We start from the raw sequence: 14,622 nt of genomic DNA on the forward strand, positions 1-14,622 counted from the left end.
CCATAATCACATAAATTATCTGCATTTCTTTATACCATTTCTAAGTATGAAAAGTGAGACAAAATAAATCATGACTGTGCATTAAACTATATAACTAGTTAATTGTATACCTAAGATTATATACTAAAATTCTTATTTTTTTAATAAGAACATCTCTGTTTGAAAACTTTAGGTGCAATGGAGTATGTAGTAGGATAGCATAGTGCCGGGCTAGATTTATCTCCCCTGGCGCAGGGATGTTAAGCTTACTCTCTTATCTGTGCTCCATTTCTCACCCTCTCCCCTGGCTGCCTGACCCGAAGGCAAGCCAAGGCGGAGTGGGGGAGCTAGGGTAGGCCTCAGGTGCATGTGGCCGAATGAGATCCCCTTTCCTCCCTCCTTACCCACCAAGGAAGCCAGGTACACACGGAGTCTCCGAGAAAGGTTCAAGAGCAAACTGGTTTAATAAAGGGAGGGGCTAACAACTTATACCAGGAGAGATGATGAGGAAAGGGGTGATAAACCAGGGGGCCAGCGAGCTTGTCCGTCCAAGGGCGGCTCCCCAGGACCGCTCCCCCCCCCCCCCCATGGGCTAATGTCACTCCCATAGTACCGCCCTCTGGGCAAAGCCCGAAAAAGGGGAGCACACGTGCTCACTGTGAGAAGTTGGGGGGGCTGGTCACAAAACTACCCCTTCTGGTTCTGGACCCAGATAGGTGTGGCTTGCTTCCACACTGCCCCAGGGCTGGGGGAAGGACAGTGTCTAGGGATTGCTCTCCTCGCCCTTACCCCCTCAAGCCAAAGCTGAATCCCCAACAGCATGATGCTGACATTAAGTAAATATCCTTCTTAAAGTATTGGAACACACAGAGTATGTGATTGCATTCAAAGAAAAATCCTTTCTCAACAAACGTAGAGCTGAAAGCTCATAATGTTCACAAAGACAAATGTTACTTCTCTTAAGGAAAGTGAATTGATAAGATATTGCTGTACTTTCCAACTATTTGTCTCCATACCTGATGTGCCAGTGTGCCAAATGAGACCAAACTTTCAATAAGTCCACCTATCTACTAAGGGAAATTATTCCAGAGGCTATGTGTGGACACCAATAATGCAAAAACATGTTTATTTAAACAGCTTTAAAATGGACAGGGTTTGAGGGGTGAATTAATCAGTTCTCAAAGAAAAATTAGGACTAGAAAAGTAATACAGAAGCTACTATTTAATAAATATACCGTCAACACAAACTATAACGTGACCATGGGACTCAATGTAAAGAAATGAAATTGGTAAAACAAACAAACCAAAATCTTAAGTATCTTTTTCTCTGGTTTGGTTCTGGTGCTCCAACCAAGTCAAGTCTAAGAATTGTTCTTTTTTTGTAAATGTAGGTTGGAATCATTAGACATACTATTATGTGCTAAAGTGTATTTTATAAAAAAACAAAAGCACTCTATTAAACTGACTTTCTCAACTGAATCTATTGTGTGGGGTTAGAAATTACTACTATGTGTTTCTTGTCTTGACCTTCTTGGCATCTACGAGTAATTGAAAGCACAGGATTGGAAAGGGTAGACCAGATGCAAACTAATCTGTTCCAAATGCAAGGCTGAGAGGACCATTGGGGCTACACATTTCCTGCCAGTTGTTAAATAATTACTAAGGCCCACACAGATTCAGAAGAAACAGAATTTTAAAATGCTTAGATCCAAAGTAATTCAACATTAGAAATGCTAATTTATATCTGTGTGTCTTTTGCATCCACCTTGTCATTACCAGTGAATGCTTATGTTCTTTCTTCCTAGAAGGTTATGCCACTGTTGGTTAAATGGTGTATATATGCTTTTATATTAAGTATTATCACTTTGTATAATAGTGATGTGTGATTAATCCTAAAAACTCTACAAAATTGTTTTTTTTTATTTACCCACAGAGAATGTCTTCAAGTCTTTGTGTTATTCACATTTAAGGAAAGTTAACAATAACTCTAGTGTATGGAGCAAAGGATGTAAATTCTGCATTAAAAAATTGTGCCTAAGTTCCTAAAGATAATCACAATGTTCTCCCCATCCCAGGACCATCTCTATGACAACTGGTCCACGCAGAAAGATTTTTCACATCAAACAAGAATTTCAATGATGATCAGAAAGCACATTATAATCCGAAACAGGATGAACTGAAATCATAACAGTGCTTTGAATGTGCTATTAATAATATTTATGTCATGACATATGTGTAAGATTACTAGCCAAAAACTGATTTTTCCTGTAAATTTTGCTTGTCCATGAAAGAACCCCCTAACGCCAGATTTTCCACTTAGGACTTGTAAAGTGTCTTCTCATAGATGGGAAGCTTAGAGATGAATCAAAATGAAAACCATTTGCCTGAGTTCTGTACTATCTTAGATGGAGAAAAGAACCAGGTAGCTGGAGAACCAATACCAGCTTCTTTCTTGATGGTAAGATAAATATTAGGCACTTTATCAGCATGTGTTCTGGAATGTGGACCCCTAGCTTGAGAAGGGCAGTATTCACCCTGAGCTTATTGAATTAGTAGGAAATAGAACAAATCTCAGCTACAAAAATACAAAGGCAAGGAAGAACATATGTTGCATTTATTTGTACAGTTTCCCAGACTAAACTGGTGGGATATGAGTCCTTCCTGCTCCATTCTCATTCTGTATTTAATCACCAAGTTATGGATACATGTTGTCCTTCTACATCACTTTCCTCTCCATATTGCTAAAGACAGGGCTCCTTGGTTTCTGGCAGCTGATGTCATTTTTACATAGTACTTTTGTTCTTGTTAAACTTTATTACATCACATTGATTGTGTTATACAGACATCTTTTATTTTTTAAATTACTTGGCTTCAAATATTTAACTTTTTAACTTTCTGATTTTTGCTAACAATTCCAGTTTTTCGGACTAGAAACTAAAATTGACATTGAGAACAAAATGCATTGTGCTGGCCAGGCACTAGTCACTCAAATCTACCTGTAAACCTAGTTACTCAGGAGACTGAGATCTGAGAGTTGAAGTTCATCCCCATTTTTTGTTTTTTGTTCTTTTTTTTTTTTTTTTGGTACAGGGAATCGAACCCAGGATGTTGCAGTTGCAAGGCAAGCACTTTGCCACTGAGCTACCTCCCAACCCCTGAGAGTTGAAGTTCAGAGCCAGTCAGTGAGATTGTTGTCTTCATTTATCCACTCAAAATCCAGAACTGAAGATTTGGGTCAAGAAGTAGAGCTCAATTTTGCGTTTAAAAAAAAAAAAAAAAAAAGCTAAGGACTACCACTCTGACTCTGAATTCAAGCCTAGAGTATGTTGAATCAAAAAACCTTTATTCAATGACTTAAAACTAATAAAAATTAAGACAGGATTTTAATAGCAAATCCTTCTTATAAACTTTTTGCTCAACAATAAGTAAAATGTTATTGTAAAAAGTTTAATTAGAAAAGTTATATAGTAAAATGATAAAAAAAAAGCTACAAACTCTTTTTTATTCTACACATACTGGTAATAATGGTGAGAGTTTTAATCAAACCATCGCTGGTCCTTTCAAATATATAATTTTCTAGGAATAAACTAGTAATTCGCTTATATTGAATACTCATATGTATTCTTGAATAGAGTCAGTGAACATTTAATGATTTTTAATGTGACAAATGAGACCACTCTTTGCTCGTTAACTTTTTAAATCTCAGTTGGCTGCGTGGAAATGCCACTTGAAGAAATAATGCCTAATTCTATTGTTTCTGTTTTGTATTAATAGTATTCAGAATACAGAAACAAGTCTCACTGAGCTGCTATTCCTGGAAGCCTTGTTCTGGGAATAAGAATTTTTAAAGCAATTTCAGCAAGTTTCATATTGGCTTTTCTTATTTATTCCACATGAAGCCAAGTGATGGAGTATGTTCAAAAAGAGTCTAGCCCATCAATAGCAATTCTAATAATTTATACTGGGGAGTAATAATTTTCTTTCTATTACTGTTTAATGAAATAAGTAGATTCTGAAGCCATGAATTTCCTATGAACAGATGATATTACAGAGTTTATTAGGTGTTCCATGATAAATTGGGCAGAGGTACAATGGTAGAATCATCCTCTTTCTCTAATTATTGTTGTTAAAGTTTGGAAGTTATCAATCATTAATCCTCCATTTAATTTGTGTTCTTATTTTTTGGTACCAATTATTAAAAGTATGCATCACATTTTTATGTAAGCAATAAAATTATTACAACAAATATATGAAAACATAAGTACATTGGCTGTTTTTTAAAACTTGATCACAATTGATACCAAGTTGGTCTTCTACATGAAAAACCATGAGAAATTGTTTTCATATTCTTAACAGAATAAGTAAGTTCAGAAGCTCATTCTGCAATAAACCTATCTATAATCATTCTTTTTATTATCTAGTAAAAGGTATCTGATTTTATGTGTCAATGTTATATACATCATAATTTTCAACATTTGCTAAGCATACCATTTAGTCAAAATAAGTCACATGCTTTTTCAGTGAAGGAAACTCAATGCCATCTATTTTCTAGTATATTTAAAATAATTATTCCAAAAAAGTTTCATTATGTAGCTTTCTGACCGGAATATTCTTGCACCTTAGGTTTAAGTCCCATGCTACATCTGAAGGCAATGCAAGTTGTCATAGTAATAAAGTCCACATCTACTTGTGTTTGTTTAAAATATGCTTAAAAAGGAAAAGAAAATCTATCATGAAAAACTGACCACATTTAAGTTGTGCATATAGTGGAAGAAATGCATTTCAACAATATTGTGTATCTGTCAAGCTTCAATAAAAATACATTGCTGGCTTTATTTGATCTAAAATTGTCAGTCCCAGCTTAGTTTCAGATATGTTATATGACAGGAAATTGACTAAAAATTCACTGATCATTTCCAAGCAGCATTTTTGATATACTATTAGGCTAATGGCTTTGCATTTGTTTATTTTTTGTGTGTTCTAGCAACTCAAGACTGCTACATTATCCAATGTCTGAAATGGTGTAATATTTATGCATTAAATAGTGAACATCTGTTTTTGTTAACTTTTGAATTTCATAATCTGTTTTCAAATAGTTCTTTGTATTTAAACTTATTTCTTTATGCTTTTATGTTAATACCATTTATGATCTGAAATATAATTGCTTCATTAGCAATTAAATTTTCACAAATAATACAAAGTGATTTATCATGTTATCAGAAATTACATTAAAATATGACTTATCATACTTTCTCATATGTACCTTTTAGACGTGGAACTTGAACTCAAGGTCTGGCTCCTGTCACTGAGCTCTTTTATTCAAGAGTAGCATTCTACCAACAGAGCCACAGCTCTACTTCCAGATTTCACATGGGATATTGGAGATAGTCTCACAGACTTTGCTGTCTCGGGTGGCTTCCAGACCCTGTTCTCAGATCTCAGCCTTTGAACATCTGCAATCACAAGCATGAATGACAAATGCTGAGCAAGAGCTTCTTTTTTTTTTTTTTTTATTCAGATAGATAAAATTCACTTACTCTCCATTCATTCATGTTCATTTCTACTGCCACTATTTGAAGTACTTCTATACTTTCAGAACAGAAGTTTGGTTTTTTTTTTTCCGTTCACTTCATGAATAATAGGGTGAAAAATGAAGAATGTTGGGCTTATTTCCCTGATTTGGGAAATAATGTTAAATTGTAGTTTAAAATAATAAGCTTAATGAAATTTTCAGATGATTGTAAAAGTTGAAAGTCAGTTATCATATATAATATTATACTTAAACTAGCCTCTTCTGTATAATTCTGCTTCTTTAACAGAGAGCATCAATTATAATGTTTTTACAGGACTTCATTGGTCAATCATTTCAGTCATCAACTGAATAGAAAAGTAGCAAACTGTAGCCTGGCCTACTTCATGGATCCAGGCTTTCTGAGAATCTTTACAGATGCAGCAGATTTCATACAAGGAAATTCCTGGAAGTGGCAGCCTGTCCTCCCTCTGGTTTTCGTTGCATGTGTTTCTTTTCTGGCTATTGGAGACAGAGTAATTATTCCAGCAGACCTAAGCCGGGCTTCGAAATTCTTCTAGATCACTGAGTGGTTCAGGTTTAACACTGTCCAGGTTCTTGAACAAATAAACATGTCTGTCCTAATCAGTCAAGAATATTCTGCTCCCATTTTGCCATTATGTGGTGCTGTTTTCCTTCATTGTGTTCTTTAGATATTTTTCTAAAGTTCAATTTTCTGAATTTATCACTTCTGTCTTTGAAGATTTTTGTTGCTGTTACATTTTCTTCTTTTTCTTGTTACTCCCCATTTCATTTCTTCTAATTTTCCAATACATGTAGCTACCTAGCTAACGTTCCCCCTCCCCACTACAGCTGCATTGTATTTGTGATCTATATCTATATCTAGATAGATAGTATTATATTACTTTCTCTTTACATAATTGCTATTTACTCTGCCATTACTACTATCTGTGATTGAGCAGATGTTGCTGGTGCTAACCTAACTGCCCTTTTATTCTGGAAACTAAAACCTCACTTGGTGTGATGTGGGTATGTATATCTATATTTATTATTCAATTCAGTGTACTTAGTTTTTTTCACTTAATTTACAATATAAGCTTCTTATAGCTTTTATATCTAAATTGAAATATAATTTTGTTTTTATTTTATGTATAGATTTTAAATTTTCACTGTAATGTGAGATAATACACATACAAATTTAAATAAAGCACATTTAGGAGTTCTAAAATAATTATGAAATATACATGTATTTTATCACCAACAAACCCAGGATATTGTACTCCTAAGGAACACAGTTCCACCCTTTGTAAAAAAAAAAAAAAAAAAAAAAAGTCTCTTGACATTTCTTTCACAAATGTCGACCCTAACTATGTTTTATTTCCACTAATTTCAGGTTTCAATAATTCTTGTTTTTCTAGGAGTTTGGAGTACTAACAGGCTAGCGATTTGAGATAGATGTGCTTTTTTTCCCTGTAAAAAGTTCTAGCTATAAGTTTCCCTCTTGCACTGTTTTGCTGTGGCCCAGAAGTCCTGATAGTGTGTGTTCTGAATTTAATTAGATTCAACAAACCTTCAAAGTTCTCCCTTTATATCTTCAAGGACCTTGTCTTCATTCAACAATATGTTAGTGCTTGTTTTTTTCTCAATAAAGTAAAACTTTTTTATCTAAAATAAAAAAATGTTTCCTTTACTATCATTGAAAATATACTGGCATTGAATTTTTTTTTTGACCAAGACAAAAATTTATTGATGCTTTTAAAATTTTTAATCTTAACATGTTTTGTATTTTACATTTTTTCCCTCCTCCCCTTTGTTGTTAAAGTAAAGTACAGACGGGTTACAGTTTCATATGTAAGGCAGTGATTACATTTCTTGTTCAACTAGTTACCTCCTCTCTCATTTGGCCCCGCCTCCCCCCCTCTCTTTTTCCCTCTCCTGCCCATGAGTTGTACATTTGGTTTACACCAAATGGTTTCGTAAGTATTGCTTTTGGAATTGTCTTTTTATCCTTTCTCTCTCGATTTTGGTATTCCCTTTCCTTTTCCTTGTTCTAGTACACGTGTTTATATAGTATCCAGGGTACTAAGATGAGAAACAGTTATAATGGGGATAAAACCACAGGAAGGGACTATCAGGGAAGGGAAAAAAAGGGTATGGTTTCACATGGAATATTGAAAATAATTATAACAATGATATAACACTTGTTTCCATAATGTGGAGTTCATTTCACTTAGCATCATCTTATGTGTTCATTAAGGCATAACTATTGGGCTACTGTCATTTTCTGCTATGACTAAACATGTAATAATTATTCCCTCTGAGTGAAACCATGGAGCCCATGTTTCTTGCGCCTGGTTCATTTCACTTAGAATAATTTTTTCCAAGTCCTTCCATTTCCTTATGAATGGAACAATGTTGGCATTGAATTTTCTATTTAGCAGTGTATGATGTTACCTCTCTGTCTGTAATGGCATCGTAGATCTGTTGTCTAAATATGCAAGAATATACTTTTGGCAACATCTTCTATTTTTTGGCAAATTTCCTCCATGTGTCTATACAATTATCTCTTCAAATTCACAATAATTGACTAATTGTCACATTATCCTATAGATTTATCCAGGTGTCTACAATTTACAATTTATTTCTTCAAAGTCGTCTATAATGTCCTGGACATTGTATAAATTCTGTGAAGACTGCAGATATTGTTACTGTTCCTTAAAGAAGTTTAATGATTTTGTATAGCAGAAATTTAACACAATTAGATTCAACTTCAAAACTTTGTTTTAGAGTCCATGTTTCATTGGGTCTGGCTCACTTCACTTAGTACAATTTTTTCCAAGTCCTTCCATTTCCTTAGGAATGGGGCAATGTCATTATTTCTGATAGAGGTATAAAATTCCATTGTTAGCACAGGTTTAGGCTAGTCACAGCAGAGGATCACAAGAGCCCAATAGCTATACCCTTATGAACACATAAGATGATGCTTAGTGAAATGAACTCCATGTTATGGAAACGACTGTTATATCACTGTTGTAATTACTTTCAACATGTGATGTGAAACCGTAGCTTCTATTATTGATGACCCTCTTGTATCCCCTTCCTGTGGTTGTACCTGCACTATCTCTGTATCTTATCTGAGTACATTGGAAACTGTGTATACTGGTATTAAAACTAGGAAAGTGAAAGGGAATACCAAAATCGAGAGACACAGGGTAAAAGGACAAAGGATTACAAAAGCAATACTTGCAAAACTGTTTGGTGTAAATCTACTGAACAACTCATAGGGAAAAAGGGAAAGGGGGAGGGGGGAATGAGGGAGTAAGCAACAAACAGTACAAGAAATGTATCCAATGCCTAATGTATGAAACTGTAACCTCCCTGTACATCAGTTTGACAATAAAAATTAAAAAAAATAAAAGGAAAAAATACTTTGTTTATCTGAAGTGGCTATAAATTAGAATCTTAGTTTAAAATTTATTCATAAATGCTTCAAAATATGCTACCATTTTGGATAGTATTTATTGACTGTGATTTTAGGTCATTTTTCTCTTTTTAAATTTACTTTGAGTATTTATTCACCCTAACTGGAAGACTTGATGATAGGCACCTCTTCTTCAACCCCCGACCCTATTTCTTTGCAAATAAATGTATAATTTTGTGTAAAGGATAAACTTCTGTGGATCACTGTAGATTTCTATTATCTAAAACATCCAAACAGGAAAATTTTATACGAAGATTTCTTTAGAATTTGAATTTTCTTAAAAATTTGCCATTTTTCTTTACTTGCCAGATCTTTATAGTTGTTACTTGAGGTTTGTTAGCATATTAGTTCTCCATATAGACAGCAGAATTCATTGACTGTAAAATCAGCAACAATCCTATAGGTTTTCATTGATTCCTGTATTATGAATAATTATAAAATATGTATTTGATAGTCATTAGAATATAGTGGTTCAGTTCAGGTTTCAAATTTCATATATTTGTTTAAAAATTAAAAAGAAGCCAGGAGTTGGTAGCTCATGCCTATAATCCTAGCTACTTATGAGGGTGAGATATGAGGACCGTGTATGGTTTGATGGCATAGCCAGTAGGAACAGGAAACACATCACCAATTAACCACCAGAAAACTGAAAGTGGAGCTGTGACTCAAAGTGTTCAATTACCAGTCTTGAGCAAAAAAGCTCATAAACTGCACACATGTTAACTTCTTAGTCATTGCCCAGTGCATACTGGAGTTTATATAGATTCCCCAAGTAACTAAAAATCTTTTGTCTATTTTATCACATTGACAGGTAATAACAATAACAAAATCCTAGGCTTCATTCTCTGTGATATACATATCAGTACTCTTATTTATCAAGTTTCTAAAAATCCAAAAGTAGGTGTTAAATAACAAGAGAATGTATATATTTAATGATCCTGTGCAGAACTTTATTAATTTATTATTAATTTACTACTAATAAGGCCTTTATTAATTCACCTTCTCACAAATATCGTGCAGTGGCTCCCTTTTCTCAGATTTCCAATATTTATATTCTGTAGCCTTTCTGATAACAACCTCTCTTGTTGGGGTTAAGTTATGCCATGTTATTTCATTTTCATTTTCCTTGATGATTAGTGGTGTTGCCTTTCTTATTGTTGATGTTTTTCATAGGCATGTTGACTATTTTATATCTTTTGAAAAGTATCCACTTTTGTACCTACACTTTCTCTGTATCTTATCTGAGTATATTGGAAACCAGGTATACTGGTATTAGAACTAAGAAATTGGAAGGGAATATCAAAATCGAGAGACACAGGGTAAAAAAAAGACAAACCTACAAAAGCAATACTTGCAAAACTGTTTGGTGTAAGTGAACTGAACAACTCATGGGGGGGAGGGAAAGAGGGAGGGGGAGGGGGGAATGAGGGACAAGATAACAAACAGTACAAGAAATGTGTCCAATGCCTAATGTATGAAACTGTAACCTCTCTGTGATTCAGTTTGATAATAATATATATATAATAAATAAATAAAATACCAAAAAAGAGAAAAATATCCACTTTTTAAGATATTTTATTTCTTGCTGCTAAGTCTTTTGAGTTCCTTGATATTAACATTGTTCAAACATATATTCTAAAAATACTGTAATTCTTACAATGTTTGCATTTTTTATTGATATTCTTTACTCTGTTGACTTGAAGATTTTTCATTTGATGAAAATCTTTTTCCCCCTATGGTTTTGAGATCTTGTCAGAAAATTCTGCCAATAATAGCAAGTCATAGAAGTCTCTAAATTTTCATGTAGGATTATTTTAGATTCCCATTAAACATTAGACTTTAAATTCATTTTGAGTGAGTTTATTTTTATATATAGTTTATGGATACAGGTTTCTTTTCCTATGTGGTTATGGAGGTTTTCGAGCACCATTCATAGAAGACAATAATTTCCATAATTCCAATTCTATGTAACTGTTGAAGATTAGGCTCCTAAACATTTATGGATTTGATTCTAGGCTTTCTCTTTCATTCTTTCTCTGTCTTTTTGTGTACCAGTGTCACACAGTTTAAAAAGCGTGTTTGTAACATGGGTTGAAATCTGAAAATATTAGGCCTCTAGTTGCACCTTCTTTCTCATTAGATTTAGATATTTAGGGTCTTTTATGTTTCCATGAATAATTTGGAATTTTTTTTAATTTCTGTAAATCTCTACTGCCATTTTGATAAGGATAAAATTTTATCTGTAGATTGCATTTTCAAGTATGAATATTTTGACAACAGTGATATGTAAATTATATTACATGATATACCATACTGTATTTATTAATTTCAAGTTAACTTAAAACAATAAGATACAGATACAAAGATAGAATACATTACCACAATGACTGAGTTTATACTTAAGTTCCCAGGTTAAACTGAACCTTCTAAAAATCCATTATAATGTTATGCTTTTGTTCTCTTTTACTACTGTGAACAAATGTATCAGATATTGAAGTGTACACTGGTACTAGCACTCAGAGATTTGCATTCTTTTTTTTTTGGCTTAAATTCTGGTCTGAGAAAGGCCCCTGAGCTCCTTTTGCTCAAGGCTAACACTCTTATCACTTGAGCTACAATGCCATTTCTGGATTTTGCTGTGATTTATTTGGAGCTAAGTCTCACAGAGTTTCTTGCTGGGGCTGGTTTCCAACAAGGATCCTCAGATCTTAGCTTCCTGAGTAGCTGGGATTACAGGCATGAGCGACCAGTACTCAGCTGAGATTTACAGCCTTATTATGTGTAGTAATCGCCTATCCTTTCCACTAATTAGTGATCTGTAAATCCATTTAAATAAATTATCCAGCAAGAAATGAATAAAGCTAATGTTTAAAAAATGAGTCATATGGTTAGGTGAACTCTCTAAATAAGATCAGATCATCTGCAGATGAAGATATTTTACTCCTTCCTTTTATTTCATTGTTTACTTTTATTCTATTATTCCCTAATTAGTCTGGGTAAGATTTCCAAAACTAAGTAAAATAGAATGAATCAGTGTATGCATCCTTGTCTTGTTCCAGATGTGAGAAGAGCTTTCAGCTTATGGCCTTGGAGTATGTTAGCCATGGACTTCTCCTACATGTTTTTTGTTTTGCTTTTATACCTAAGGTTTTGACAATTTTGTGAAATGTGGCTGAATTCTGATAAATGTGTTTTCTGTACTTATTGAGATGATTATGTGATTTTACTCTTTATTTGTTAATGTGTGATAAATTTCACACGTAGTTTATATAAGTTTAACTAACTTTGCTTCTCAACTGTAAGTCCTACTTGATCATTGTGTGCTATCCTAAAGATACACTCTTGAATTCAGTTTGTTAGTATTTTATTTTTCAGAGATATGGACATGTGTTTTTTAATTCCTGGTAGTATTATTGTCTGGCATTTGTCTTAGGCTAATGCTTCATGAACCAAGCTTGGAAGTGCCTTGTAGTCCTCAACTTTTTTTTTTTTTGAAGATTTTAATGGGAATGATATAAGCACTTCTTTAAATGTATGATAGAATTCAACAACAGAAGCCACTACTTCCAGAGATTTATTTTAATATGATTTTTTGTTACTCTTGTTATAATTAATCATTATTAACTTGATAAAATTAAAATTTCCTATTTCTTTATGAATAAGTTATAATGAGTTGAATGTTTCTTCCCTTAAATGATATGCACATTTTCATCAGGGCCCTTTGTAGTGTTTAACTGAAGGTATTTTTACTTTTTGGCAAAGAATATAATGTATATGTAATCCCAAAGTTATTGTTTAAAATTACTGTGAAAATTGAAAATAATTGTAATGAAGTCATTTCTATCTTTTAAATGGCATTCTGCTGTTTTGTTACTGAATGTATTTCTATGTAGAAAACATAATCAGAATTCTAAAATATATCACCATGGAAATAGGATATTAGCAATGTTCTATCCAATTCCCTTAATAAACAACAACATAGTTATGATACCAAGAGATGTATAGAGTGCCTGGTATAAAATTCTGACAAGTTTTAGTCAATTTTTATGTTAATATCAATGTCTGGACTGAACAGAGAAAACAGTGGATATTTTCCATAATAATAGACATAAAATGACAAAGAATGTATTTATAAGATTTTTCAGTGAAAATCAAAACAGCAGCAAGAGCATTGAGGAGTGGGTAGAGATATATTCTGTGTTTATTTAAATTTGTCAGACACCTTCTTTGGAGCATAAATAATGAGACCTTTAAATTGTAATAAGTATAATACCATTGAATAGGATAAGTATTTATGCATATATCTATGCACACATTTATAATATGATATGTTATATATAATTATTATAGAATAATACAATTGTGTTTTTTAATCTCTGAGATGGATATTTCTAAAATATATACAAATGATGCCTTTACGTAATTCTATTTGGAATATTATATTATTTTGATCTGTGAATACATTGATTTTGCAGATACACAAGATTATTTTATTATTGTTCATAGTTCCTACTCTATCAGAGTATATTATCTTTAAGTATACACGGTGGACTGGTTTTGTCCTTTACCTGAGCAAAGATATTGACACTCTTGCCATAAACAGATTTATTTACCTAGTCTCTAGAGAGGTAGAGCATAATCAAAGGCTATTTTGTTAACTTTTCAATATTTTTAGAATCATTACCAAAAACAGAATTCAAAACTACCTACAAATTCTAAGAATTCATTTTTATTTAATTTTGTTGCTATTATTTTTAATTGTCTGATTAAATTTCTCAGTTGTTTAATATTTTTGTAATAAAAATAATTCTACACTTTGTTGTCATCCTAACTTTTATTTCCAGCAAATGCTAATTTCCAACTGATTTGTGTTCTTGAATTATAAATTTTGTATAGAGTATTTGTATATGTCCTTTATAAATAATAGAAGTTCAGAAGTTAGATTCAATATTTGATTATCTTATATTTTGGTAACTTCATTTTATTTATTGACATGTCAAAATTAATAGACTAAACAAAATAGTTTGTCATTTTTATAGCTCTAGTTGTTTAGGCTACTCTTCTTGCTTAGGCCTAACTTCTCATGGATCTTTATTCTTAAGATGGAGACTAGGAAAGACAATTACTAATTGTAAAAATAAATTAATAGGTCTCCCCATACTCAAGGTAAACAAATAAACCCACCTATTGATGGTAATTATAGCAACATCATATTATCAACAGAAAAAATCAAGTAAGAAATAAATGACCAAATATGTGTAAGCATGTGTGTGTATATAAACACACATATACATTCAGATATATATATATGCTATGTTTCAATATTTTCAATTATCATTGCACAGATTAGTCAACTTCAAAAGCGAGACATCACTCAATCTATCAACCATACAAAAATCCCATCTGATGTCCCAGTAGCTCAGTGTTGCTTCTGTTTTCCTTTAGGAATAGAGTTACCTGTTTTGTACACAAAAGGTCCCCAGGGTGGCTACTTTGCTTTTGAAAACTTTGAGGGATTTGTCTTAATCACAACTGAATATCGGTCTTTTCTCAGCATGAATCATAGATGTCTTTGAGTTGTAGACTTCCTTATAATAACATTAACTTAATCTGCACAATAAAATTCCTTGCA

This window comes from Perognathus longimembris, chromosome 4 (genome assembly GCF_023159225.1).
Source record: "Perognathus longimembris pacificus isolate PPM17 chromosome 4, ASM2315922v1, whole genome shotgun sequence".
NCBI classification, from domain to species: domain Eukaryota; kingdom Metazoa; phylum Chordata; class Mammalia; order Rodentia; family Heteromyidae; genus Perognathus; species Perognathus longimembris.